We start from the raw sequence: 6000 nt of genomic DNA, 5'->3' as shown, positions 1-6000 counted from the left end.
CCAGCTGCCGTTGCCCGCCCCGTGGGACTAGGGATTGCCGGAGATCTCGGAGAGGACCGGGGCGGGGGAACTTTCAAAGGCGGGTCCGGCGATCCGGTGGAGAAGCGCCGGAGCTCCGCCCGGGCAGCAGACAAAACTCTCTGTCTGCCGGTAGCAGAGGGGCCACGCTGAGCATTCAGAGCTCCCGGCAGAGGCCCGGAGAGAAGCCCAGAGGGCGGGGCGACCCCCAGCTGCCGTTGCCCGCCCCGTGGGACTAGGGATTGCCGGAGATCTCGGAGAGGACCGGGGCGGGGGAACTTTCAAAGGCGGGTCCGGCGATCCGGTGGAGAAGCGCCGGAGCTCCGCCTGGGCAGCAGACAAAACTCTCTGTCTGCCGGTAGCAGAGGGGCCACGCTGAGCATTCAGAGCTCCCGGCAGAGGCCCGGAGAGAAGCCCAGAGGGCGGGGCGACCCCCAGCTGCCGTTGCCCACCAGGTGAGGCTAGGGATTGCCGGAGATCTCGGAGAGGACTGGGGCTGGAGAGAGTTCCAGAGACCCAGCTTAGTAGCCTAGGGGGAAACCCTACAGGCTCACAGAAGCCTTAGGGAAAGCCTCGGCACAGCACCAGTAGAAGGCACCCAGCCGCCAGCCACAAGGCTGGAAGACCCCAGGGCAAAAGCAGCATAGCTAGGTGTACTAACCACAGACTGTAGAAGATGCCAATAGCTCTCCTGCGACCCATAGAGGACAAGTGAGATTTGGTGGGTGCCGACAGCAACCGAGCGACAAATAAAAGTGATCCCACCCCTGGCCGCTGGAAAAGCCCATAACACCGTTGCAGACCCCAAGGAGAGAGCGCATCTAGGTGGGCAACAACAGTAGGCACCTGCAGTCTGAAGCCCCCCGTGACGGCCCCCACGGCAGAGGAGGGAATCCAAAGGGCCACTGTGGCTACGAAGAGGGGCCCAGGCCCAGTTAGCAACTACGGACAGGGTTCCTGGTTGGTGAAGTATAAACAGCTGCTCCCCCCACCGCAGCAGCTGAAACAAGTGAAAGGAGCAACTAAACTCTATCTCCATGCGGAGGCACAAATCAACATCATCAAGCAATATGAAAAAATACATCAAATCTCCAGAACAGAAAGAAAGTAACAAATACACAGAAAACAATCCCAAAGAAAATGAGATATATAACCTAAATGATGATGACTTCAAAACAGCCATCATTAAAATACTCACTGAGTTAAGAGAGAATTCTGACCGACAACTCAACGAGTTCAGGAGCTATGTCACAAAAGAGTTTGATACGATAAAGAAGAACCAAACAGAAATACTGGAAATGAAGAACACAATAGAGGAGATTAAGAAAAATCTAGATGCTCTGAACAGTAGGGCCGATAATATGGAGGAAAGAATTAGCAATTTGGAAGATGGCAATATAGAATTGTTGCAGGCAGAGGAGGAGAGAGAAGCAAGACTTAAAAGAAATGAAGAAACTCTCCGAGAATTATCAGACACAATTAGGAGATGCAACGTAAGGATTATAGGTATACCAGAGGGAGAAGAGAAGGAGAAAGGGGCAGAAAACCTATTCAAAGAAATAATGGCTGAGAACTTCCCAAATCTGGTGAGGGAGATGGATCTTCAGGTGACAGAAGCCAATAGATCTCCAAACTTTATCAATGCAAGAAGACCAACTCCACGGCATATAGTAGTGAAGCTAGCAAAAGTCAACGACAAGGAGAAAATATTAAGGACAGCCAGGCAAAAGAAACTAACCTACAAAGGAACCCCCATCAGGCTATCAGCAGATTTCTCAGCAGAAACTTTACAGGCTAGAAGAGAGTGGAATGATATATTCAAAAATCTGAAGGACAAAAACCTACAGCCGAGAATTCTCTACCCAGCGAAAATATCCTTCAAATACGATGGAGAAATAAAAACTTTCCCAGATAAACAAAAATTAAGGGAGTTCATTGCCACAAAACCTCCTCTTCAGGAAATCCTCAGGAAAACCCTCATTCCTGAAAAATCCAAAAAAGGAAAGGGACTACAAAACCAAGAGCAGAGGAGATAAGTAGAAGGACAACAACAGAGAGTAGCAGCTCTACATCAGAACAGATTAAACCATGGGACGAGAAACAAAGGAAACTGAAGAAAACCGGAAAACAAGACACAAAATGGTAGTGGTAGGCCACCACGTCTCAATAATCACTCTAAATGTAAACGGATTGAACTCCCCAATCAAAAGACACAGAGTGGCAGGATGGATCAAAGAACAAGATCCAACAATATGCTGCCTCCAGGAAACACACCTCAGCCCCAAAGACAAACACAGACTCAGAGTGAAGGGATGGAGAACAATACTCCAAGCTAATAATGAACAAAAGAAAGCAGGTGTCGCTATACTAATATCAGACAAGGTAGATTTCAAAGCAAAACAGATAAAGAAAGACAAAGAGGGACAGTATATAATGATAAAAGGGACTCTCCACCAAGAAGACATAACACTTATAAATATATACGCACCCAACACAGGAGCACCAAAATTTGTAAAGCAACTCTTAATAGATCTAAAAGAAGACATCAACAACAATACAATAATAGTAGGGGACCTCAACACACCATTAACACCAATGGACAGAACATCCAGACAGAAAATCAACAAGGAAATAATAGAATTAAATGAAAAATTAGACCAGATGGACTTAATAGATATATATAGAACACTTCATCCAAAAACAGCAGGTTACACATTCTTCTCAAGTGCACATGGAACATTCTCAAGGATTGACCATATTTTGGGAACCAAAGCAAACATCAATAAATACAAGAGAGTTGAAATAATATCAAGCATCTTTTCTGATCATAACGCTATTAAACTAGAAATCAACTACAAGAAAAAAGCAGAGAAAGGTGCAAAAATGTGGAGACTAAACAACACGCTTCTCAACAAACAATGGATCATTGAAGAAATTAAAGAAGAAATCAAATATTATCTGGAGACAAATGAAAATGAGAACACGACATACCAAATCATTTGGGATGCAGCAAAAGCAGTCCTAAGAGGGAAATTCATCGCAATACAGGCTCACCTCACTAAACAAGAAAAAGCTCACGTAAGCAACCTCAAACGACACCTAACAGAACTAGAAAAAGAAGAACAAACAAGGCCCAGAGTCAGTAGAAGGAGGGAAATAATAAAAATAAGAGCAGAAATAAACGATATTGAAACAAAAAAGACAATAGAAAGGATCAATGAAACAAAGAGTTGGTTCTTCGAAAGAATTAACAAAATTGACAAACCCCTAGCCAGACTCACCAAGAAAAGAAGAGAGAAATCGCAAATTAATAAAATCAGGAATGACAGAGGAGAAATCACAACAGATACCAATGAAATACAAGAGATCATAAGAGAATACTATGAAAAACTATATGCCAACAAATTGAACAACCTGGAAGAAATGGACAAATTCCTAGACTCCTACAATCTCCCCAAACTGAATCAGGAAGAAATGGAGAATCTGAATAGACCAATCACAAGTAAGGAAATAGAAACGGTAATCAAAAACCTCCCCAAAAACAAGAGTCCAGGACCAGACGGCTTCTCTGGAGAATTCTACCAAACATTCAAAGAAGACTTAATACCTATTCTCCTCAAACTGTTCCAGAAAATTGAGAAAGATGGAGAACTCCCTAACACATTCTATGAAGCCAACATCACTCTGATCCCCAAACCTGACAAGGACAACACAAAGAAGGAGAACTACAGGCCGATATCACTGATGAACATAGATGCAAAAATCCTCAACAAAATTTTGGCAAACCGATTACAGCAATACATCAAAAAGATTATACACCATGATCAAGTGGGATTTATACCAGGGACACAGGGATGGTTCAACATCCGCAAGTCAATCAACGTGATACACTACATTAACAAAATGAAAACCAAAAACCACATGATCATCTCAATAGATGCAGAGAAAGCATTCGACAAGATCCAACACCCATTTATGATAAAAACCCTCAGTAAAATGGGTATAGAAGGAAAGTACCTCAACATAATAAAGGCCATATATGATAGACCCACAGCCAACATCATACTCAATGGACAAAAGCTGAAAGCCATCCCTCTGAGGACAGGAACAAGACAAGGGTGCCCACTTTCACCACTCCTATTCAACATAGTTCTGGAGGTGCTGGCCAGAGCAATTCGGCAGGAAAAAGAAATAAAAGGAATCCAAATAGGTAACGAAGAAGTAAAACTCTCGTTGTTTGCAGACGACATGATCTTATACATAGAAAACCCCAAAGAATCCACAGAAAAACTATTAGAAATAATCAACAACTACAGCAAAGTAGCAGGGTATAAAATTAACGTGCATAAATCAGTAGCATTTCTATACACTAACAATAAACTAACAGAAAAAGAACTCAAGAACTCTATCCCATTCACAATAGCAACGAAAAGAATAAAATACCTTGGGATAAACTTAACCAAGGAAGTGAAGGATCTATACAATGAAAACTACAAGACTCTCTTGAAAGAAATAGGCGATGACATAAAGAGATGGAAAGACATCCCTTGCACATGGATCGGAAGAATAAACATAGTTAAAATGTCCATACTACCTAAAGCAATATACAGATTCAATGCTATCCCAATCAGAATCCCAAGAACATTCTTCACAGAAATTGAACAAACAATCCTAAAATTCATATGGGGCAACAAAAGACCGCGAATTGCTAAAGCAATCCTGAGCAAGAAAAACAAAGCCGGCGGAATCACAATCCCCGATTTCAAAACATACTACAAAGCTACAGTGATCAAAACAGCATGGTACTGGTACAAAAACAGGTCCACAGATCAATGGAACAGAATTGAAAGCCCAGAGATAAAACCACACATCTATGGACAGCTAATCTTCGACAAAGGAGCAGAGGGCCTACAATGGAGAAAAGAAAGTCTCTTCAACAAATGGTGCTGGGAAAACTGGACAGCCACATGCAAAAGATTGAAAATTGACCATTCTTTTTCTCCACACACCAAAATAAACTCAAAATGGATCAAAGACCTAAAGATTAGGCCTGAGACAATAAGTCTTTTGGAAGAGAATATAGGCAGTACACTCTTTGACATCAGTTTCAAAAGAATCTTTTCAGACACTGTAACTCCTCAGTTGAGGGAAACAATAGAAAGAATAAACAAATGGGACTTCATCAGACTAAAGAGCTTCTTCAAGGCAAGGGAAAACAGGATTGAAACAAAAAAACAGCTCACTAATTGGGAAAAAATATTTACAAGCCACTCATCCGACAAAGGGTTAATCTCCATAATATACAAAGAACTCACACTGCTTAACAACAAAAAAACAAACAACCCGATCAAAAAATGGGCAGAGGACATGAACAGACATTTCTCAAAAGAAGATATGAACATGGCCAATAGACACATGAAAAGATGTTCATCATCGCTAATCATCAGGGAAATGCAAATCAAAACTACACTAAGATATCACCTTACCCCCGTTAGAATGGCAAAAACATCCAAAACCAAGAACGACAAATGTTGGAGGGGTTGTGGAGAAAGAGGAACCCTCATACACTGTTGGTGGGAATGCAAACTGGTACAGCCACTATGGAAAACAGTATGGAGATTTCTCAAAAAGTTAAAAATAGAAATACCCTATGACCCAGCCATCCCATTACTGGGTATCTATCCTAAGAACCTGATATCAGATATCTCAAGAGTCCGTTGCACCCCTATGTTCATTGCAGCATTATTTACAATAGCCAAGACGTGGAACCAGCCTACATGCCCAGAAACTAATGATTGGATAAAGAAGATGTGGTATATATACACAATGGAATACTACTCAGCCATAAAAAAAGACGAAATTGGCCCATTCACAACAATGTGGATGGACCTCGAGGGTATTATGTTAAGCGAAATAAGTCAGTCAGAGAAAGACGAACTCTATATGACTCCACTCATAGGTGGAAATTAGTATATTGAGAAG

At 42.1% G+C, this 6000-nt stretch overlaps 1 protein-coding gene and 1 long non-coding RNA gene across 4 annotated transcripts in view; one reads left to right on the top strand and one right to left on the bottom strand.

Annotated features, from left to right (window-relative positions):
* Positions 1-6000, top strand: part of LOC103545034 (platelet binding protein GspB-like) — a 476815-nt gene that overhangs the window by 400059 nt on the left and 70756 nt on the right. The gene's annotated exons all lie outside the window — the stretch shown is intronic.
* LOC139082756 (uncharacterized) overlaps positions 1-6000 on the bottom strand; it is a 178916-nt gene that overhangs the window by 171795 nt on the left and 1121 nt on the right. The window lies entirely within an intron of this gene.

Source organism: Equus przewalskii, chromosome 4 (assembly GCF_037783145.1).
Source record: "Equus przewalskii isolate Varuska chromosome 4, EquPr2, whole genome shotgun sequence".
Lineage (NCBI taxonomy): Eukaryota > Metazoa > Chordata > Mammalia > Perissodactyla > Equidae > Equus > Equus przewalskii.
This window is presented reverse-complemented; position numbering and strand designations above follow the sequence as displayed.